General features: G+C 43.4%; 1 pseudogene across 1 annotated transcript; it reads right to left on the bottom strand.

Moving 5' to 3' along the window:
- Positions 1-23,595, bottom strand: LOC697409 (cytochrome c oxidase subunit 5A, mitochondrial pseudogene; annotated as a pseudogene). Its single transcript, XR_013395421.1, has 2 exons — positions 23,443-23,595; positions 1-657 (listed from the first exon to the last, which is right to left on the bottom strand). The product of XR_013395421.1 is annotated as a cytochrome c oxidase subunit 5A, mitochondrial pseudogene (transcript).

Here is a 23,595-nt window from a genome sequence, read left to right on the forward strand (position 1 = left end):
TTTTTTTTTTTTAAGTTCAAACTCATTTCCCTTTTATTAAAGTCCAAGTTACCATTACATGGCTTGGTACTTAATAAAGGAAAACTTTTTCAAATAAGGTAATATGTTATCATCAGTATTTCCAGGTAACTGTTTACACTCAAGTAGCAATATCAATAAATCCTTGGGAAGCCATGGAGTTTACATTTTGTCAAGGCCCAGTTCCTCCGGAGTGGAGATTCCGAGTTCATTTAAAGTTGATCTAAGTTCCTGGATGACATAGGGGTAGATTTCCTTATGAGGTCCTGCTTTGTCCTAAACGACCTCTAGGATGCGAACTGCACTAGCAAAATCGTTTAACCGTCTGCATGGCCACAAAGCAACATCAATGATTTTGGGCTCTGGAACCAGATCATAGCTAACAAGTGTGTTGTTCATCCCTTTATGCAATTCCCAGGCATCTATATCTGGCTTGTTGGTGTATGTTACCCAGCGAGCATCAAACTCCTCATTTGTCTCGTGTGACCCATGGGAATAGCAGTGAACTGACTGGATAGCCGCAGCGGGGCCGGGGGTTGGGGCAGAATGCAGGAGGCCTCGAGGGCCGGCCCGGGCGGTTGCGGTCACCGCGCAGCGGCGGAGAGCGGCGCCAGCATGACGGTGATGGTGGCGCGCAGGCTGAGGATGGAGAGAAACCGGTGTGAGTTCGCGGGTTGCTCCGCATTTGGTGGGGGCCGGCGAGAGCTACTTTTATGTTATATAAATATCGCGTTCTTCATCACATTCCCCAGTCCCCACTCCCCCACTGGCTTTAGCATCCATTATTGGTTTTTTCCTAAATCAATTATTACTATAATGGTTGACAAATGATGCTATTCTAATCCCATTATTCTTTCTACATTTATTAGTTGGCTTTCTATTATAAGGTAAAGTTTTCCTTGGCCTAGCACAGTGGCTCATGCCTGTAATTCCAGCACTTTGGGAGGCAAAGGCAGGTGCACTTGAGGCCAGGAGTTCGAAACTAGCCTGGTCAACATAGTGAGACCTCATCTCTACAAAAGAAAAAAAAAAAAATCAAAAGATTAGCCCGGCATGGTGGTGCATACCTGTAGCATCACCTACAGGGGAGGCTGAGGAATGAGAATCACTTGAGCTCAGGAGTTTGAGGTTGCAGTGAGCCATGCTTGTGCCACTGCACTCCAGCCTGGGTGACGGGGTGAGACTGTCTCTTAAAAAAAAAAAAAAAAAAAAAAAAAAAAAGCTTTTCCTTCTCCCTTGTTTACCTATTTTATTCAATGGATAATCTGTTGCTATCATTTATTTTGATATTCAAATTGTTCCAGATTTAGCTAATGGAAGCCCTTCAAACTAGGACTTCTTCTTCTAACATGTCCTCATCATTCTTTGACTGCTTTCCTACTTTCGTGATAAACAAGATGTTCCAGGAACATTTTGTACTGTCCTTGTTCCAGTCCTAAAATCAACCATTTCTTCAAGGATTTCTGGATTCTGTTAGTGGAGAATGGTATTCAGAAGCCTCCATCTGGGTGCTGGGTGTGATCATTGCTACTAGGAGATCACTGCTTCCAGGTTTAGTCTTCTCCCTTTCTGAACTGTTAATTCCCTTTTGTGACAGAGAAAAACCCAGCTCTCATCTCAATACTCTCACTTAATTAATCTACCTGTATGTAACCAATCTCCTGACCTTATGGCTGCCTTGCAGACCAAGATATTACTTTGCAGTGAGGCCATTGTGTAGTAGAAATGAGGCTAGCCCCTTTGCTCTTCCCACTATAACTTGTAAATGCACTACACAAAGCCAGTGAGATCCTTTTCTAAACTAATTCCTATTCTTTATGCAAAAGAGAGTACGTGTAAAATTTGGGACTCCATTTATTGAATTTATTATAATTTTGTGAAATTTATTTTGCTATAAAAATGAATGTATAAATATTATAATATTAGAATCAAAATTTATTTTTAATCTGAAGTTTCTGGCTTTGCGTTCATGAGTTTGTTATGATACAATGAGAATATTTGCTCAACTGCTTTTTGGATACACAATTTAACAAATGAGACCTGACCAGTAGGGGAAGAAATAGTGAGAATTTTAAAAAAAAATTAACTACAACTTCAATATGTTTTTAAAAAGTGATTTTAAAAGATAACAAGTCTCATATCACTTTTAATCAATGTTTTCTAAAATATTTACTACATCATTGTAAGCTTTGTTATTACTAATAATAACTGTGATCTGTCTGAGCATTATTGCTTACAAAGCACCTAACAAATATTATCTCAATCTTTTCCCAGCTCTGTAGAGTAGATGATGTTATCTCCATTTTACAGACAGATCATATACTTATTGAGGCTATGCAACTTGTTAAAGATTGCCCAACTGTTAGGTGGCAGAAACGGTATATAAACAGAGTTATTTTAACTTACCATTTATTCTTCCCTTTTCATTATTTCATTCCTCTGAATTGGGAATTGTCTTTTTTTCTTTTTCTTTTTCTTTTTTTTTTGAGATGGAGTCTCGCTCTGCCAGGCTGGAGTGCAGTGGTGAGATCTTGGCTCACTGCAAGCTCCGCCTCCCGGGTTCATGCCGTTCTCCTGCCTCAGCCTCCCGAGTAGCTGGGACTACAGGTGCCTGCCACCATGCCCGGCTAATTTTTTTGTATTTTTTTTAGTAGAGACGGGGTTTCACTGTGTTAGCCAGGATGGTCTTTATCTCCTGACCTTGTGATCCGCCCGCCTCGGCCTCCCAAACTGCTGGGATTACAGGTATGAGCCACCGCGCCCGGCCTGAATTGGGAATTTTCTCTCATCTTGCCTGTCCTGTTTGACAGATTATAAATGAATAACTACTCTCCATGTAATTTACTAATTTTGTCACCTAGGCTTAGATCAATCAACTCTAATAGGTTCATTTATTCAACTTCCCGAAAGTGCCTATTGTCCCCCAGTATTTATTTCCCCTGCGTTGCACAGTAATAGAATGTTTAGCCAGACAAATGGCCACCTCAGAAAAAAGTTCATTTCCGGCTGGGAGCAGTGGCTCACACCTGTAATCCCAGCACTTTGGGAGGCCGAGGTAGGCGAATCACTTGAAGTCAGGAGTTCAAGAACAGCCTGGCCAACATGGTGAAACCCTGTCTCTACTAAAAATACAAAAATTAGCCAGGTGGTAGTGGTGTACACCTGTAATCCCATCTACTTGGGAGGCTGAGGCAGGAGAATCACTTGAACCTAGGAGACAGAGGTTGCAGTAAGCTGAAATCGCGCCACCATACTCCAGCCTGGGCGACAGAATGAGACTCCGTCTCAAAAAAAAAAAAAAAGAAAAGAAAAAAGAAAAAAGTTCATTTCCTAGCCTACTTGTTAGGTGGGTATGGCCATGTGATAAGGGTAGTGATGCTAACAGCTCCTAGGAACCTTCCTTCAAATGTGCCCCTGTACTTCTTTTTTGTCACTTCTTCCATCCTGTTTCCTGGAGCAGAAATCCTGCCTTGTATAATGAGAATTAGGGCTCTACCCCAAGAATGTCATCAGGGTGGTGAGCTAGAAGGAGACCCCTGGGTCCAAATAACTTTATGGGGCAGAGCTACCATATCTATCGGGACTGCAAAATTCCAGACTTCAGAAAACTCAAAAGCCACTCGATGTTTTTGTTTAAGAGCATGTCGCTTTGTCACCCAGGCTGGAGAGCAGTGGCTATTCACAGGCACAATCTTAGAACTTTGCAGCCTCCACCTCCCAAGAGATCTCACCTAAGCCTCCCGAGTAGCTGGAACCACAAGTGCAGGCCACCATGCCCAGCTAAGCCACTGATATTTTGACTTGGCCAATCACAACCTAATGTATACATTCAGTATCTATCTGCAGATCCTACCTAACCAGTCCCAAAGTTGAGTGAGACTGACCATTCACCCCACATCCAGAGGCAGGCCCTGATTGCTTTAGGGCCCCTCAGGGTGATTTCAATGTAGGGCATAGGGCCATAGTGGTTGGTTCAGTAATGAGTGCATAAGTCAGTCAGCTTACAGCCTTCCCCTGGCCCCAGTGGCTGGTTCCCTAAGACACGAATCATGGGAGGTTTGGGAGAGGTGCCCTCTCTTAGGGAAGGATGTAGCCCAGGTGTAAACATGGAGGCACATAGCTTTAGAGAAATCAGGCTGAGGATGTGACTGGCTGGTGGAGGAAGGTAGAAATGAAAGAATTGTGGATGTTTTCCTTCAGATTCGACCAACCCTAAAACCTGCCTGACTTGTGGTCTTTTCAGAGAATGAGCCAACAATCATCCAGTTATATTGTTTAAGCTAATTTGAATTGAGTTTTCTGTTCATTGTATTCAAGGTCATATAACTGATATACCTTCCAGTGTCTTCAGGATTACATCAATGTTTAATAATGTAGATTGACATTTTTAGGGTAGTGTTTCTTGATATTTTTTTTGACCAGTTTGAACACAACTGTAATGGATTCCTATTTTATTCAGTATGTGATCACCTTTTGCTATTGTATGTGTGTGTGTATGTGTGTGTGGTCTCACCCTGTCACCCAGGCTGGAGTGCAGTGGTGCAATCATGGCTCACTGCAATCTTGACCTCCTAGACTCAAGGGCCCATCTCAGCCTCCCAAGTAGCTGGGACTACAGGCATGTGCCACTATATCTGGCTAATTTTTTAAATAATTTTTTGTAGAGATGGGGTCTCACTGTGTGGTCTAGGCTGGTCTTGAACTCCTGGGCTCAAGTGATCCCCCTGCCTTGGCCTCCCAAAGTGCTGGAATTTACAGGTGTGAGCCACCACACCCAGTCTTATTTATTTTCATGTTCAAATTTCCCCAATTTAACACAACTTTTTTCACACAGTTTGTCCCGTTGCTTTATTCTCTGATTTTATTTTTCAAACCTTGAAGGATGGTTTTGTAAAGGCTGCAATGGATGTGTTAAAATTCGAATGTGAAGCTTATCCTTTCTGGAAAATCACTCCTTGGTTTTCTTATGCTGTCTCATTTCTCTACTACCTCGTTTCTCTACCTCTTCCTTTGCCCATTTTTCAAATTGTTTCTGTACTGACTCCCTTCACAAATCTGTTTTCTTCTCCAGCTCCTGAAAAGTGCTAGTTTTTTGGTTTTGTTTTTTACATCTTATTTTTAAAATTCATTTTTAAAAATCTTGTATATTCTTCCAATGAAAAAATTATTTCTTTAATTGACAAATTAAAATTGTATATATTTATGGTGTACATTGTGATGTTTTGAAATATGTATACATTGTGGAATGGCTAAATTGGGCTAATTAATACATGCATTACCTCATGCACATCATTCTCTTGTGGTAAGAACTCTGAAAATCTACTTTCTTAGCAATATTCAATTATGGAATAGAGTATGATTAATTATAGTCACTGTGCTCTACAGTAGATTCCCCAAACGTTTTCACCTTGCAATTGAAAGTTTGTGTCCTCTGACCAACATCTCCCCATTTCCCTCCCCAGCTCTGGCAATCATCAGTCTACACTCTTGCTTCTCAGTGTTCCAATTTTTTAGAATCCACATATGAATGAGATCATATGGTATTTCTTTTTGTGCCTGGCTTATTTCACTTAATATAATGTCCTCCAGGTAAATCCATGCTGTTGCAAATGACAAAGCTTAGTTCTTGACCCACAGATTTAATGTGAAATCTTTCTCAGAGGTGTCACTTACTCATAACTTCAGATAATCACCTTTGCAATTGTCTCCAATCCTCACTGTGTTTCAGGCCTCGATTTCCAACTCCACTAGGAGGCACGGTAGCCATCTAAAGGCAGTATACCTCAAACTGAAATCTTTCATCCTAAACTATTAATAGCTGTCTGCAAGTTTTTCTATTCTTACCAAGCATGCCTTTCTTTCAGTCTCTCAATTTTAAAACTTTGAGGTCATTCTTATCTTCTACTTTTCCTTTTCTACCACATTTAGTCCATAAGCAAAGTGTTGTTTCTTCTATAAAGTTTTCAAGGACCACTACTAGGGCATAGCCCTTCACAATCTCACATCTGAATAAGTGTGTTTATTTTTTAACTTGTCATTTTCTCTACCCTTACAACTCAATTTATATGTGAATTATGAAAAACTGCCCTGCTTTAAAGACTCCTCAAAACTCTTATCCTAGCACTTAAGGCCCCCAAATTGGTTCTTTACTTGGCTCTCCAAACCCATCTCCCCCTACTTGTTTACATCAACTGGACAAAGTGGTGTACCAATTTCTTCCCAAATGCTACATTTGCCTATCTTCTTCTTCTTTTTTTTTTTTTTTTTTTTTTTTTTGAGACGGAGTCTTGCTCTGTCGCCCAGGCTGGAGTGCAGTGGCCGGATCTCAGCTTACTGCAAGCTCCGCCTCCCAGGTTTAGGCCATTCTCCTGCCTCAGCCTCCCGAGTAGCTGGGACTACAGGCGCCCGCCACCTCACCTGGCTAGTTTTTTGTATTTTTTAGTAGAAACGGGGTTTCACCGTGTTAGCCAGGATGGTCTCGATCTCCTGACCTCGTGATCCGCCCATCTCGGCCTCCCAAAGTGCTGGGATTACAGGCTTGAGCCACCGCACCTGGCCATTTGCCCATCTTCTTTGTTCCATCATTCTGAAATGCCCTCTGTCTTCTTACATGTTTAATCTTATCTCTTTTTCAGTTATTATTATTTTTTGAGACAAGGTCTCATGTCTTGCTCTGTCGCCCAGGCTGGGGTGCAGTGGTGTGATCTCAGCTCATTATAACCTCTGCCTCCCAGGCTCAAGCCGTCTTTCCACCTCAGCCTCTTGAGTAGACTGGGACAACAGAACTGTGCCTTGCTAATTTTCATGCCCTGCTAATTTTTGTATTTTTTGTAGAAATGGAATTTCACCATGTTGCTCAGGCCGGTCTCAAACTCCTGAACTCAAGTGATCTGCCCATCCCAACCTCCCAAAGTGCTGGAATTACAGGTGTGAACCACCACACCCAGACTAATTTTATCTCTTTTTCAAAGCTCAAGTCAGTTTCTTTGTTTTCCCTTTGGCTTTTTGTTTTCTTTTTGAGACAGAGACTCACTGCCACGCCCAGGCTGGAGCACAATGGCGTCATCTGGCTCACTGCAACATCTGCTTCCCGGGTTCAAGCGATTCTCCTGCCTCAGCCTCCCAAATAGCTGGGATTACAGGTACACACCACCATGCCCAGCTAATTTTTAAATTTTTAGTAGAGGCAGCGTTTCACCACATTGGCAAGGCTGATCTCAAACTCCTGACCTTGTGATCCGCCTGCCTCAGCCTCCCAAAGTGCTGGGATTATAGGCATGAGCCACTGCACCCAGCCTCAAAGAAATAGTTCCTAAGGTGGTAAGATGGAGGTCCGATCTCCACTTTTTCGCTTTCTCTTCCTAGAGTCAACCTAATCGAAGACACCCAGCCATCTAGCACACCTTCCAGCAAATGCAGAAAACACCTATAGGATGTTTAATCTTACCTGTTAAAACAGTCTGATTATTTCATAGACACCACAACCTGAGGGCAGACCACCAAGGCCTCTTTTTTCTCCTTCTACCTTGAGCTTCCAGTATTGGAAACCCCAACCCCATCTGGAAAAACCAGACTGGATCCAAAGACTGACAGTCAGCCCCAGGAGCAGTGGGTCCCTGGAGTCAAGAGAAAGAGAGATTAAAGAGAGAGAGAGAGGAGGGAAGGGAGAGAGAGAGAGACAGAGAGAGGGAGAGAGAGAGACAGAGACTACAGGAGAGGAGGCTTCTCTGTGAAGGGGATGGGAGAAGGAGAGGCTGAGACCTGGCCCCAGTGAGAGAATCTGAGGGAGTAGAAACTGCTAGAAGAAACAGAGGAATCACTCCTGTATCTCCAGTGCTAGAAGCAAAAGGCTGTTTTGTACATTCTTTCAGACTGTGTGAACTTGCCCTCCTGGGTAAGGTCAGGTAGTAAGACTACTTGGGGACAAGTACAGAATTATTCCCTCCTTTTTGGAATATGAATGCAATGTACTAGTCAGGGTGCTGGCTAGAAATAGATGACACATTTACTGGGTTTCACTGAAGAATTTAATAAAGGGACTGTTTTCAGAGGGGTGGGCAGGATTGAGGGACCCATCAAAGGCTAGTAAAGCACCCAGGGATTAAATCTATTACCACCGCAGGCCTGAAGAGACAAGGGAAAGGCGCAGTATCACCATAGACTGGGCAGTCAGAACCGTGGAAAAGAGACAACCTGGCAGTAGCTGTGGCCACAGAGGGTGGTAGGAAACCAATTGCTCTTTCCCTCTTCCCATTACCAGGAGTAGTGCTTCTCTTTGGCCATTCCCAACAAGAAGCCACAGAATAAGGGAGGGCAGTGCATACAGTCCTTGGAAATCATCCTTGTAAGATACAGAGGAGGGCAGAGGAAAGGCAGATTATGGATCTGTGGTGAGAGGATAAACCCAGCATATATAATGCACCACAGTTATAACAGTGATTGTTCTCTACTCTGAATCCCGTAGCACTTATTGCTAAAACCCTCATTTCAATTTTCAACGACCATCTCCTGCGTGCTTCCCAAAAGTACTAGATGCTTGGGCATGATACACAAATTAACCACACATGGCCCCTTTAGGAGCTCAAATCTGGTGGGCCACCTTTGGACACAGAATTTGCTGCTTTATATTGTGTTTTGTCTTTTCTATGGGTGCGGTGGGTGGGTTGGATTTTTATAGATGAAAAGAGCAGAGATGTTTTCAAGTCTGATGTGATGGGAGTTCTACATCAGGCTCCACACAAAATTAGAATCTCAGTCCAGATACTGTGGCAAATGTACTGACACCATAACAGGTTTTGTAACTATCGCATCTGATTCAGATGACGGTGTCGCTCTGCTTCCTACTTTTGTCTGACTCCCATTCTTGTAACCTGACTTTCTCTGCCTGCTCACTGCTGACCCTCTTTGTATGTCTCACTTTCAGATTCCCTGAAAGAGGATGAAATTGGGCCAGTTTATCCTTCTCTGTTCTTACTGGGCAGAGTGCTTCTACAAGCCATTTTAAGTGGCAATGCTTTGCTTTATGTCCGGTCTATAGATGAGCAGCTTTGTCCTGAGTAGCCAGATCACGAGACAAATACGGCAACTGTCATGAACATCTGTCATTTGCAGCTGCCCGAAATCTTCCAAATAGTCTCTCCTCGTTATCACAGTTCCTCAGTAGAAATCCTGCCTTCTCAATGTGGAACCCCAAACTCCCTTTCCAAGATTTCCTTCTTGTCAGGGTGCATACGAGTGACATAGATTCTGCTAACTAGATTCAAGCATTTGTTTCAAGATGGAGTTACATGGGGAAGGAGGGAGAGTACAGGGCCTGTATTTTGCAGGTGCAGATCCTGGCAAAGATGGTGTGGTTCTGGAGCTGGTGAAGTGAACCATAGAAACAAAAGAAGCAATGGACATTCACATCTGCACTTACTCTATATCCCAGTTCTAGATAACTTTTTGTTTCCCTGAGGATGAGGACTTCATGGAGAGAAAAGGCTGTCAAAATAGTTGCTGACATCCTGCAGCCAGAGAAAATGTTTCAAAATACAGATTGGATCATTACCCTCCAAAGGTTTTCTTGTGCCTCTGCTATAGCTGAGGGAAGACAAGAGTGAGCTCTCCTGTTGTTCTAGGAAGAGGATGAGAGACAGGTAAGGCAGGTCCCAGTGCATAGTTAGGGGCAGCCTACATCAGCTGACTCCCAGCTGACCCAGAGATACATTGAGCTTGCCCTGCCCAGCCCACATCAGCTGACCCCCTGCTGACCCCAAAACACATGAGCAAGTCCAGCTGAGATTAGAAGAGCTGCCCAGTTTAGCCCAGATCAGCTGACCCCCAGGTAACCCTGGGACATATGAGCAAGGCCAGCTGAGGTCAGCAAACCTACTCATCCCTACCCAGTTAAAATCAACCAATCCCCAGCTGAGCCACAGTTTCATTGTTAAGATAGAGCTACTCATTGAACTGGACCAGTCCTGGCTCCAGGACTGGAGACTGTGGCACTTTTCAGGTGCTACATTGAAAAGATACTCAGGTGGCCCAATACTCTTGCCTTTGTGAGACAGAGGAGATCCCTCCAGCACTCAATACCCCCTCAGATTATTATTTTGAATAGTAGCAACCTGAAGGGCTTTTGTGTCATCAAACATTTCACTACCACATGCAGGAATCATGCAAGAATAATTATTTCCTTGATCACAGTTGGACTCCACATTCTAGAAACATGAAGACTTTGAAAGTACCACTTGCTTCCTCCTTGGCTTTTTTTTTTTTGAGATGGGATCTTGCTCTGTCGCCCAGGTTGGAGTGCAGTGGCGAGATCTTGGCTAACTGCAACCTCTGCCTCCTGGGTTCAAGCAATTCTCCTGCCTCAGTCTCCTGAGTAGCTGGGATTACAGGCATGCACCACCACGCCCAGCTAATTTTTTTTTGTATATTTAGTAGAGGTGGAGTCTCGCTCCGTTGCCTAGGTTGGAGTGCAGTGGCGAGATCTTGCCTCACTGCAACCTCTGCCTCCCGGGTTCAAGCAATTCTCCGGCCCAGCCTCCCGAGTAGCTGGGATTACAGGCTTGCACCACCACGCCCAGCTAATTTTTTTTGTATTTTTAGTAGAGATGGGGTTTCACCATATTGGCCAGGCTGGTCTCAAACTCCTGACCTTGTGAGCCGCCCTCCTCGGCCTCCCAAAGTGCTGGGATTATAGGCATGAGCCACCGCGCCCGGCCTCGTCCTTAGCTTTTTAATGTTAAAAGTAGTGAAGTAAGTTGAAATCATTTGTATGACTCCTCCAGTAAATTGCCCCATTCACATTCAAAGGCTAGACAAAAATCAAGGAGGGAGCTGAGAATGGGGAGTTTTCTTTGACCTTTGTGCAGAATAAAGCCCTCATGGCCTTGGAATGAAATATGAACTCAGGGAAGGAGAAGCTTTTGGCCAGCATTTTATGGGCTTCCCTCCCCTGCTTCCACTGAGGTCTGTGCCTGTTGCCAGCTGCTGGTTTGGTTCTAGGTGCAATGCTCGCTGGTGCTCTCTGCATCTGATGTGGCTGGCAGTGTCCTGGCAACCTGAGGGATTCAAAGTGATAATGATGATGCTCTGTGTCACACCTGTCCTAGGGATACTGTGCCAGGTGGTGGCGGCATAACCAGGTGCCTCATCCCAGGCCCATGTCCTCATGGATTGCTGTGGAAAATGGTGGTATTCATAGTCATATTTCTAATTATTAAAAGTCTACTTTATGCAAGTAGAGACAAATGACTGGCCACTTTTGCCCTTCTGGAGAAAGACATTAAATATTTTACAATTTTAACCTCATTCAGAAGAATTTTAAAAAGGCTACTATGGCTGGGCGCGTTAGCTCCCAGGTGGCTCACACCTGTAATCCCAGCACATTGGGAGGCTGAGGTGGCGGGTCACCTGAGGTCAGGAGTTCGAGACCAGCCTGGCCAGCATGGTGAAACCTCATCTCTCCTAAAAATACAAAAATTAGCCAGGCATGGTGGTGGGTGCCTGTAATTTCACCTACTTGGGAGACTGAGACAGGAGAATTGCTTGAACCCGGGAGGTGGACGTTGCAGTGAGCCAAGATTGTACCACTGCATTCCAGCCTGGGTGACAGAGACTGTCTAAAAAAAAAAAAAAAAAAGGAAAGAAAAGGCTAAATACTGTATGATTTCAAGTATCTGACATTCTAGAAAATGCAAAATTATGGAGATGGTAAAAAGATGAGTGGTTACCAGGGACTGGGGGACGGGGTGTGAATAGTCAGGGCACAGAGGAATTTTAGGGCAGTGAGACTATTCTGTACAATACTGCAACAGTGGATACATTCCATTAAACATTTTTCAAAACCCAAAGAATATATAACACCAAGAGTGAGACCTAATGTAAATGATGGACCTTGGGTGATAATGATGTATCAATGTAGGTTCATCAGTTGTAACAAATGCATCGCTGTAGTGTGGGATCTTGATCGTGATCGAGGTTGTGCATATGTGGGAATGGGGATATATGGGAACTCTCTGTGCTTTCTGCTTAATTTTGCTGTGAACCTAAAAACTGCACTAAAAAATAAGGTCATTATTTTCTTTTAACCTGAAACTTACACTAAAGTTGCAAGTGCAGTATAGAACCTTTTTTTTTTAGACAGAGTCTCTCTCTGTTGCCCAGGCTGGAGTACAGTAGCCCGATCTCTGCTCACTGCAAGCTCCGCCTCCTGGGTTCAAGCGATTTTCCTGCCTCAGCCTCCTGAGTAGCTGGGACTACAGGCGCCTGCCGCCATACCCGGCTAATTTGTATTTTTAGTAGAGATGGAGTTTCACTGTGTTAGCCAGGATGGTCTTGATCTTCTGACCTTGTGATCCGCTTACCTCGGCCTCCCAAAGTGCTGGGATTACAGGCGTGAGCCACCGCGCCTGGCCAGAAACCTTTTTTAAAAAAATATTGGCTGGGTGCAGTGGCTCATGCCTGTAATCCCAGCACTTTGGGAGGCTGAGGCAGGCAGATCACAAGGTCAGAAGATCAAGACCATCCTGGCTAACACAGTGAAACTCCATCTCTACTAAAAATACAAAAATTAGCTGGGTATGGTGGCACACACCTGTAATCCCAGCTACTCGGGAGGCTGAGACAGGAGAATCCCTTGAGCCTGGGAGGCGGAAGTTTCAGTGAGCCGAGATTGCATCACTGCAGTCCAGCCTGGGTGACAGAGCAAGACTCTGTCTCAAAAACAAATCAAACAAAAAAAAACAAAAAACATAATCTTAAACTGTTTGGGAGTAATCACTATTTGTGATGCCCTATCACCCACCCCCAGATATTTTCAGGAGTTTACGTAGAACACTCTCTTATTTAATCACACAAAAAAATCAGGGAATTAACATTGGTAATTAGTGGTATCTAATCCTGAAACCTCATTAAATTTCATCAGTGGTCCCAGTAATAAGGCAAAATAAAGAATCCACTTCAAGAAGAAGAAAAAAAAAAAAAAAGGAATTGAGAGACCTTGAATAATTTTAACGGAAGTCACATTTGAGAACAAATGATCAAAAACAGAAAAACTGGAGACCATTAATAAAGAGCTGGAAATTTTCAACTCTTTTCTTGGGCTCAAAATAAAGAGTTTGAGAAAAGGACTGATAGAAGAGAAATCTGAACATTTAAAACAAGTTGAGGTATGATTGATTTAAAAGAAAGATTCAGTCTTTAGAAGATGCATCAAAACACATACAACTTTAAGTAGCTGCAACCAAAACAGTTTTCAAAATACATGACAAGAATGAAAACAAATTGGCCGGGCGCGGTGGCTCAAGCCTGTAATCCCAGCACTTTGGGAGGCCGAGACGGGCGGATCACGAGGTCAGGAGATCGAAACCATCCTGGCTAACACGGTGAAACCCCGTCTCTATTAAGAAATACAAAAAACTAGCCGGGCGAGGTGGCGGGCGCCTGTAGTCCCAGCTACTCGGGAGGCTGAGGCCGGAGAATGGCGTGAACCCGGGAGGCGGAGCTTGCAGTGAGCTGAGATCCGGCCACTGCACTCCAGCCTGGGCGACAGAGCGAGACTCCGTCTCAAAAAAAAAAAAAAAAAAAAGAATGAAAACAAATTCAGAAGCACTAAAAGATGCTTTGGATGAAAATTCTGGTTTTCAAGAAAACATAAAGGGCTGGACGTGGTGGCGTCCATTGTTAACAGTGTAATCCCATAATCCCAGCACTTTGAGAGGCTGAGGCGGGAGGATCACTTCAGCCCAGAAGTTCGAGACCAACCTGGCCAACATAGCAAAACCCCATCTCTACTAAAAAAAAAAAAAAAATACAAAAAATTAGCCAAGCCTGGTGGCGCACGCCTGTAATCCCAGCTACTTGGGAGGCTGAGGCAGAAGAATGACTTAAACTTGGGAGGCGGAGGTTGCAGTGAGCCAAGATTGCACCACTGCACTCCAGCCTGGGCGACAGAGCTGGACTCTGTCTCAAACAAAACAAAAAAAAAGGAAACATAAAGCGAAAGTGGAATGGGAGTATAAATTACCTCATCTAACAGAAAAAAAAGTTAGAAACTCTAAATTGCACATAGGACAAGGCTTTTTGTTTGTGTTTGAGACACGGTCTTGCTCTGTTGCACAGGCTCGAGTGCAATGGCGCAATCTTAGCTCACTGCAGCCTCGACTTCCCCAGTTCAAGTGATCCTCCCACTTAAGCCTCCCAAGTAGCTGGGACTACAGCTGTGTACCAACACGCCCGGCTCATTTTTTAATTTTTTGTAGAGACATGGTCTCCCTATGTTGCCCAGGCTGGTGTACGAACTCCTGGGCTCAAGTGATCCTCCTGCCTCAGCCTCCCAAAGTGCTGGGATTACAGGCATGAGCCACTGCTCCCAGCCACAAGGGACAAGCTCTAAATGATAAAAGCAAGCCTCTGGGTGAACATGTGCTAAAAGTGGGAGATTAGGCTGCCATTCTTGAAGAAGCGAGCCTAGATGATGGGAACTTACATTTGGATATAATGAAGATAAACCAGAAGGAGCTTGAATAAATGGATTGGTACTGATAAGTTAATTATTTAAAACCTCTTGAAAAAAAGAAACAAATGTCACTAACTGACAGAAGGTAAATTAATTGACACACTTAAAGATAATCTTAAAAGTCTCCAAATGAGTACGGGTCATTGCAGGAAACAAACAAACAAACAAAAACCAACAACAACAACAAAACAGGAAGGGAGAGGCCAAAGCTTTGGCAGAAACTTTAAGTTCTTTCAGAAATGCTTCAAGGAAAAAAATGAATTTTCACTGAAAAAACAATTCAGAGAAAGTTTGCGCTATAACTACAGAGAAGAATCTTTTGAAAGTAGATGTAAAGATCAGTCATGCATGTAAAGAGCTGAACACCTATAAAATAGAAACCAAATTCTTTCAGAAAAATTTGAAAAAAAAGCTGGCTATTATCAAAGCTATCTTATTACCTATAAAAGAAAGGCTTATGATAATGAGCTGGGAGCTGTGTTGGCTGAGAGAAACCCTGATAATTTAAGAGGAGAAAATGCATGCATTCGGATGTCTGGAAAAGAATCCTTGTATTCCAAATGGAATATTTGGCAGAGGCCCAAGAGGATCACTAGGGAATCCTCTGGATGACCAGATCCCCAGGGAAAAAGGAACATTCAACTGTACTGTCATGGAGATCCAGGGCTCCGCGTCTTGTATGAATCATATGCTGCCTTCGTTGGGTCAGGATCCCAGAGAAAGGCTCCCTTCATCAGGAGGCCAACTCCATCTCAACGTGGATCTTCTACAGGAGCAAGAGAGACCTTGTCTTAGTGTCCTTCACACTAACAGATACTTGGGATCTTCTTTTGGCTCACCTTCCTACCTGACCCAGGAGTCACTGGTTCCAGTTGATTCTTCTCTTATCTTCCTGTCAGGGGTGAGATGTTATAGAGGGGACAGAAAAGCCCCAGGACACACTATGTTGCCTTTCCATCCCTTACTGTAACTTCATCATCAAAAGCTCCTAACTGTGGTGTGGTGGAGCTAGCACTCAGGTGCTAGTGAGAGCAGATTGTACGCATCTCTTCCCAGCTTCACATTAGTAGCTTGAAACTGGCCACGATGGGAATATTTACACCATGAAATAGGCAAACGTGATAGAAATCAAGCTTCCCTGCATAGCCCACCCCCCTCCCCAAAACCAGCACTTTGGCCAGCAGTCCCTGTCCCTTTGGCAGTAATTCTTCATTATTCATCAAAATCATGCATGCCGGGGCTCCTCCTCCCAGAGATTCTAATTCAGTTGCTCTGGGGCTGTCACTATGCATTGTACTTTTCCAAAGCTCCCTAGGTGATTCTAAAGTGCAACTAAGATTGTAAACCACTGCCTGTAAATGCTTTCAATGAGCCTTTGATCTGTTTGTTGTAGAAGAGGCCTTTAGATGTTACCTTAACATTTCTTTAAGGAAAAATAAATCTACCTTGAGTTCTAAGTTGCCATCTACTCCCCTGAGGCAAGTAAAGACCAGCATGGGAAAAGGTTGTAGAATGCCTTGCACAGAACCCAGGGTGTTCTCAGCTAGCAAAAGCCCTCTGAGTGTACTTTGCTGTTACTAGCTCTCCTTCTCATCAGGTACCCAATATTATCCCAGAATGATTTCTTTATGTTGGGTGGAGCTTTTGACATAGGTCTCTGGCACTAGCTCCTTTAAAATAAGTGCTGCCTTTTCTTTTTTTTTAACAAGACTTTTATACTTTTTAGGCAAAAGTAAAAGGTTTTAATAATTATTCAGCTTTTTGTTTAGAGCCTGCTGAGGCTTCATTAGCCCTAACAATATATTTGCAATTTATTTTGCATGAAGCATATGGATCAAGAATTTGGGCATGTGATGCAGTGTGACCATAGACTTTGCCGTATCTCCATAAAGACAAGGCTGGGATCCTGTGCATTTCTCCTTATGTATTTCTTGGCTCCCTGGGCCCTCCACTGTGCTTGGTCATTGAATGGTACTGTTTTGTAACAGGTTAGCCACAAATCTCTTTGTTTTGTGTACACACTCTGAGAAGGATACGGGCAGGAGCCAGGGAAATAATGGGTAGAAGAGGGCAGTTCCCTGGCAAAGGCCCCACCCCCAAGCCTGGAAACCCATGGCCTTAAATGAAAACAGGCATTCCTCTTTTCGTGCCCAAATGTTGCCTTTTGGCCTGCCACGCCCCCCATCCTGTCCCCATATAAATCGCAAACCCCAGGCTCCATGGGCAGATGAACAGAAGAGCAGAGGAATAAAAGAGTGACATGGCACGGAAGAAAAGGAGAGAAGAGAAGAAGCGTTTAAACATCGAGAGAGTTTGGCTGGGGATGGTTGGATAGGAGATAAGCCGCGGGATGGCTGAACTCCAGGGGAAGATCATCTTCCCACTGCATCCTCTTTCCAGCTCTCCATTCGTTCTGCTGAGAGCCACTTCCATCTGGCAATAAAATCCCCCGCATTTACCATCCCTCGATTTGTCCATGCGACCTGATTATTCCTGGATGCCAGACAAGAACTCAGGTACCAAGAAGGCATTGAGCTGGTTAACACTTAAGCTGTCTGTGGATGGCAGAGTTAAAAGAGCACTGTAACATGCCCACTGGGGCTTCAGGAGTTGCAGGCACCCATCCCTAGATGCTACCATGGGGCTGGAGCCCAAAAGTGCTCACCCCAGCTCCTGCACCTGCCTGTCTGCGTGCTCCCCCTCCCATAAGGACCCACACCCCTGTCGCACATCCCATGAGGGAGGTCACGGAACTCCTCTTTCAAGAGTATGGAACCAACTAGAAAAGAAACTGACAGAAGGATGATTTAGGGGTAAAAGGAGAACTTTGATATCTGTCTCATTGCCATTTCCATGTGTGCTCTTCCCAGCATTACAGAAGCATTTGCCTGCCCCTAGACTTCAAATTCCACGTGTCTTATAAATGCCTAGGATCTGTTATTGTCTTCTCAGTGGAAAAATAGAGCAGTTATGCCCATAAATAGTAGTAGAAATAATAGCTTCACTTTTTCCACTTAACAAAGAATTATGTTTTATATAGTAAGGCTTTTAAACATTTAGCTAATAGTGTCTATGTTTCATAAATGTTTTGGGATAAGGACAGAAAATAAGAATGAATCTAAGGTTTTTTTTTGTTTCATTTCAATATTACCCAGAGGTAATTAATAAGTTTATTGGTTTTCTTCTCAAAGGTATTCATATCACAACTTCTAAATTTTTCAAGTGAAAAATCTGCACTTAATTGTTACTTTTATGAAATATATCTAAGATGCAAAAAAGGTCAGAGTAATTTTACAAACATCCACAGATTCACCATATTTTGTTCACATATTTTCTTTCTTAAATATGATGTTATGGATAAAATTGAAGCTCTTTTGTGCTCCATTCCAATTCTTTCCCCCTTCCTTTCTCCCCAGGGGTAACTATTATTCTGAAGTTGTTTTGGATATTTTTTACGCATGTCTTTAAGCTTTTATTGCAATTGTAGCTGTCCGTAAGCAATACCAAGTATTGTTGTGTGTGTGTGTGTGATTTGTATGTTTTTAAGATTTGTATAAATGGTAGCATACTGTGTATGTTGTTTTGCAATTTGCTTTTATCACATGAACAAAATGTTTTCTGGCCCTTTCTCTATTTTTTACCCCAATGAATAGGGGAAAATAATATACAGGAAAGAAATAGTTTGCATTCTCTTAAGTATTTGAAAACAGCTTTTAAAAAAGAATTAGGTACTTCTGAGTCTGGCTCTGGATTTAGATTTTACTGACAGTTCCATAAGACTGACAGGGAATCAAATAAAAGGGTACTCGGACTGGACTAAAATGTTGTCAGGTTTTTTACTTTGATCTCTATTGCTAAAAAAAAAAAAAAAATTGTCAGATTCAATTGTCATTTAGATGAATATTAAATTGTGTTTTTATTTATTTTGAAACAGGGTCTCACTCTGTCACCTAGGCTAAAGTGCAGTGGCATGAACATGGCTCACTGCAGCCTCAGCCTTCTGGGCTCAAGTGATCCTCCCACCTCAGCCTCCCAAGTGACTGGGAACACAGGTACATGACCTCATGCCTGGCTAATTTTTTTTTTTTTTTTAGACAGAATCTCGTTCTGTCACCCAGGCTGCATTGCAGCTCACTGCAGCCTTGGCCTCCCAGGCTCAAGTGACCCACCCACTTCAGCCTCCCTAGTAGCTGAGACTATAGGCACGTGCCACTATGCCTGGCTAAGTTTTGAATTTTTTGTAGAGATGGGATTTCGCTGTGTTGCCCAGGCTGGTCTGCAACTCCTGGGCTCAGGAAGTCCTCTCCCTCAGCCTTCCAAGTAGCTCAGGGTGTGCTAACATGCCCCACTACTTTAAAAAAAGTTTTTGTAGGCCGGGTGCGGTGGCTCATGCCTGTAATCCCAGCACTTTGGGAGGCCGAGGTGGGCGGATCATGAGGTCAGGAGATCAAGACCATCCTGGCTAACATGGTGAAACCCTGTCTCTACTAAAAATATGCAACATTAGCTAGGCGTGGCGGTGGGTACCTGTAGTCTCAGCTACTCGGGAGGCTGAGTCAAGAGAATGGTGTGAACTTGGGAGGCAGAGCTTGCAGTGAGCCAAGATCGCACCACTGCACTCCAGCTTGGGCAACAGAGTGAGACTGTCTCAAAAAAAAAAAAATTTTTTTTTAGAGACAGGATCTTGCTATGTTGTCCAGACTGGTCTCAAACTCCTGGCCTACAGTGATCTTCCTGCCTTGGCCTTCTAAAGCATTGGGATTACAGGCATGAGCCACTGTGCCTGGACTCAGATTCATATAATTTATCTTTGACAACAATATGCAAATTTTAGTCTCATCCATGATAATAAGGTTCAATCTGCCAACATTTGAAATCAAACTCCCTGAAAAGAACATGTAAGTCATCTTACCCTCGAAAAGGCACCAAGAAAAATGTCAGCCTTTGGAAAGGCCAGTAAGATTCATTCCAGCACATTCAGGTAATGAAGACTAGTTAACGATTCAGGAAAGGATCCCAAAGCTATGGCCTTTAGGGAGGGTCATACTCTTTAATTTTGTTCCATTTATGTAAAATCGACAAATGTGGCAATTTAAATATCACTGCACTTAATGAAGAAGTATTTTTATCTCTGAATAGTGTGATGTAGTAAATGAAATTGTTCTCATTGATTATTCATCCACTCACTGATTCAATAAATCAGTAGCGTATGCCCTTAAAGAGCTCACGGAGGGAAAGGGGTAGCTCTATGCATAAATTACATTAAAGTGTTTTAAATGAAATAGCAAACATGGAAACAAAGTATACCACACGATCATAGATCTTGGGAATAACTAATTTGTTTAGAGAGGTAGGGAAGAAGTCACGGGGAATGACATTGCAGTAAGTGGATAGGAACATGTTGATGTGGGTCACAGTGCTTGTGTCTTCTCTGGGCGGCTTGACAGCCACCCAGGAGAAGCACAAGGGTGGAATTAAAAGAGGCGATGAATACCAGCTTTACTCATTTTATACTTTGTATGGGCTCTTGAAAGAAGGATGGCTCAGCCGATAATTTTGGAGCTTGAAAAACTCCATGTTTCTTTTTTTTTCCTGTGATGTTCCAATTGGGCTTTTATTTATCAGAACACAATTTCCTCCTTAAAGCAGGAAATTAAGAATTAGATGTGCCGGCTGGCCGCAGTGGCTCATGCCTGTAATCCCAATACTTTGGGGGGCCGAGGCAGGCAGATCACAAGGTCAAGGGGTTTGAGACCAGCCTGGTCAACATAGTGAAAGCCCGTCTCTACTAAAAATACAAAAATTAGCCAGGCATGGCGGTGCATGCCTGTAGTCCCAGCTGCTCAGGAGGCTGAGGCAGAAGAATCGCTTGAACCCGGGGGGTGGAGGTTGTGGTGAGCCGAGATTATGCCACTGCACTCCAGCCTGGGCAACAGAGTGAGACTCTGTCTCAAAAACAAAAACAACAACAACAACAACAACAACCAGATTTCGATGTGCCAACACACAGAATCACGCAGATGTGAAAACATATTTAGGGTATTTTTTTAGAAGGATTTAATGAACTTCAAAATGGAGCTAGTGACCACACGGTTTTTTTTAGAAACAGGGTCTCAGTCTGTCACCCAAGCTTGAGTGCAGTGGCACAATTGTAGCTCACTGCAGCTCCGAACTCCTGGGTACAAGCAATCCTCCAACCTCAGCCTCCCAAGTGTCTGGGTCTATAGGCACATACCACCATGCCCAGCTAACTTTTTCTATTTTTTGTAGAGACGGGATCTCCTTATGTTGCCCAGGCTGGTCTTGAACTCCTGGGCTCAAGCAGTCCTTCCTGCTAGACCTCCCAAAGTGCTGGGATTACAGGCATAAGCGCCGGTGCTCAGCCATTACCACACATATTAGCATTTTTCAGAGTACAGAACTCTAGAGTTTTGCCAGTACTGAAAAATGTAAAAAAGAAAATGCATGCATCCATGCAAAAGCAGCCCCTGAGTAGCAAGGAATGGAGGAAAGAGTTGAGAAAGGGAGAGGATTCAGATCTATACTCGACACGCAGAGACCAGAGGGATATCATGCGCAGATCAACAGGAGTCTTCTTGGCTAGTGATGACTATAGATGTCAAGCCTATTGGAAAGAAAGTAAAAATATATAGGAGATATGGTAGGGACAGAGGCAGGAGAGAGAAAGAAATACAGAAAGCTAGAAAAGTGCAGCAATAGTAAAAGTAACAGATGGCAGAAACCACAGGAGCAATGGGGCATTAAGGAGCATAAAATCTGGGTGTGAAAATGTCAGCTCCAAGATAAGCAAACCAGAATAGATCTGAACCAGGAGGAGCAATGAGATGCTCACAACTTCAGTAATTTTCTAAGGTCGTCTTTATGCTACTTTGAAGGTACACTTTGGCTTTGCTGAGGGGAGGGACATCAAGAGAAAGGACAAAAAGACTCAACTGACTTTAGTGATACATGTAGGCATTACTGTTCAGAGTGAGTCTTGCTGAAGGTACACAAAAATACATATAGCTCAGCAGTCTTAAGAAGGGCCAAGGCATGAGTTGCTGTGAAAGGTCAGTGGGATTCTCTGTCAGTGACAGTGAACTGTAATACAGTGGCATGATCGAGCCTATATAATGGTACATTTTTAAAAAAGCCAAATTGACTGGGCACAGTGGCTCACGCCTGTAATCCCAGAACTTTTGTGAGGCAGAGGCGGGTGGATCATCAGGTCAGGAGTTCAAGACCAGCCTGGCCAAGATGGTGAAACCCCATCTTTATTAAAACTACAAAAATTAGCCAGGCGTGGTAGCAGGCACCTGTAATCCTAGCTACTTGGGAGGCTGAGGCAGGAGAATCGCTTGAACCCGGCAGCAGAGGTTGCAGTGAGCCAAGATCATGCCGCTGCACTCCAACCTGGGTGACAGACAAAAAAAGAAAAAAAAAATGCCAACTCGCCATAAACTTTTCCAAGGAAAGTATCTGATGGCACCCCTATTCAGGTTCAATACTAATTAACAAAACAAATGCCTTTTTTTGGTAAGGAAATGTTGATATCCAAGCCCTGTGCTTTTTGAAAAGTTGTCTTTGGTATTTCAAAGTAAGACTTGGCAATAAAAGCATAGTTATGCCTGATAAGAAAATGTCAGCAAACCCTAAAACTGCAGAATAAGTTGCTGGGGTTTTTTTTGTTGTTGTTCAAAGAACTCAATGCTGAGCAAAATCTATCCACAGGACCATTTTTAGCAGGCTGATGTAACTAGGTTATTTTAACCAGGCAGCTCCTCCTTTGCTGTAGCAGGTGCCTGTGAATTAGGTGTGCTAGAAGAATAAGGACAGGCTGGCTGGTCTTATGCTAATGCTGCAGGCTCCCTCAAATTAAATTTCAATGACTGGAAAATGTCATTTTCTTGAAGATTTCAAAATGTCACATGAGTGCCTACTCATTTACTTAAATAACACAGACTTATGTATTAATAGATAGACTGTTTCCCCCACTGATTTTATCAACTTCTGGTATCATTAGTTTAAGATCATTCTGGAAGCACAGCAAAGCAAAATTATTTTATCGCTGGACAACTGTAGAGCTTGTCTCCAAAGGAGGTTAGTGTCTTTCCTCCCACATTTTATTTTCTCTCCCACATATCGAATAAAAATATAAAATGTATATCAGGATATTTTCAGCTATAATATATATATATATATATTTTTTGAGATGGAGTCTGGCTCTGTCGCCCAGGCTGGAGTGCAGTGGCCGGATCTCAGCTCACTGCAAGCTCCGCCTCCCGGGTTTACGCCATTCTCCTGCCTCAGCCTCCCGAGTAGCTGGGACTACAGGCGCCCGCCACCTCGCCCGGCTAGTTTTTTTTTATATTTTTTAGTACAGACGGGGTTTCACCGTGTTCGCCAGGATGGTCTCGATCTCCTGACCTCGTGATCTGCCCGTCTCGGCCTCCCAAAGTGCTGGGATTACAGGCTTGAGCCACCGTGCCCGGCCACACCAGCTATAATATTTTTTAAAGCCCTGTACATGACTTAAATAGCAATGGAATTTATTATCTCATATAACAAGAAGTCTCAAGGATTGGTTAAAGCAGAGGTGCACTGATGTCCTCAGCCTCAGGTAACTTCCATCCTTCCTCTTTGCCATCCTCCTGTTTCTCCAGCTAACTCCTCTCATGGTTCCAGGATGACAGCCATAGTTCTAGACACCACATTGCAGACACAATGGCATCTAGCAGCAGATGAGAGACAGTTTATTGCATGTTTCTCTTTTTCTCATTGTGGGTAAATATGATTTTATTTAAGAAAGTAATGCATTTCAACAGAAAATGAATGTCTCTTTTTAGGAATGAGAGAGGATTTTTTTCAGAAGTATCTCAGCCAACTTCCCATTGCATTTTATTGGCTAGAATTACCTCACACTCCCGTAAGACTATTATGTGAGTTGAATCAGTCACTGACAGGGAGATTAGGACCACACTGATTACCCTAGAGCAGGTTCTCTCAACCTTGGCACTGCTGACATTTTTGGTGGGATAACTCGTTGTCGTAGAAGCTGTTCTGTGCAT

Source organism: Macaca mulatta, chromosome 7, assembly GCF_049350105.2.
Source record: "Macaca mulatta isolate MMU2019108-1 chromosome 7, T2T-MMU8v2.0, whole genome shotgun sequence".
NCBI lineage: Eukaryota > Metazoa > Chordata > Mammalia > Primates > Cercopithecidae > Macaca > Macaca mulatta.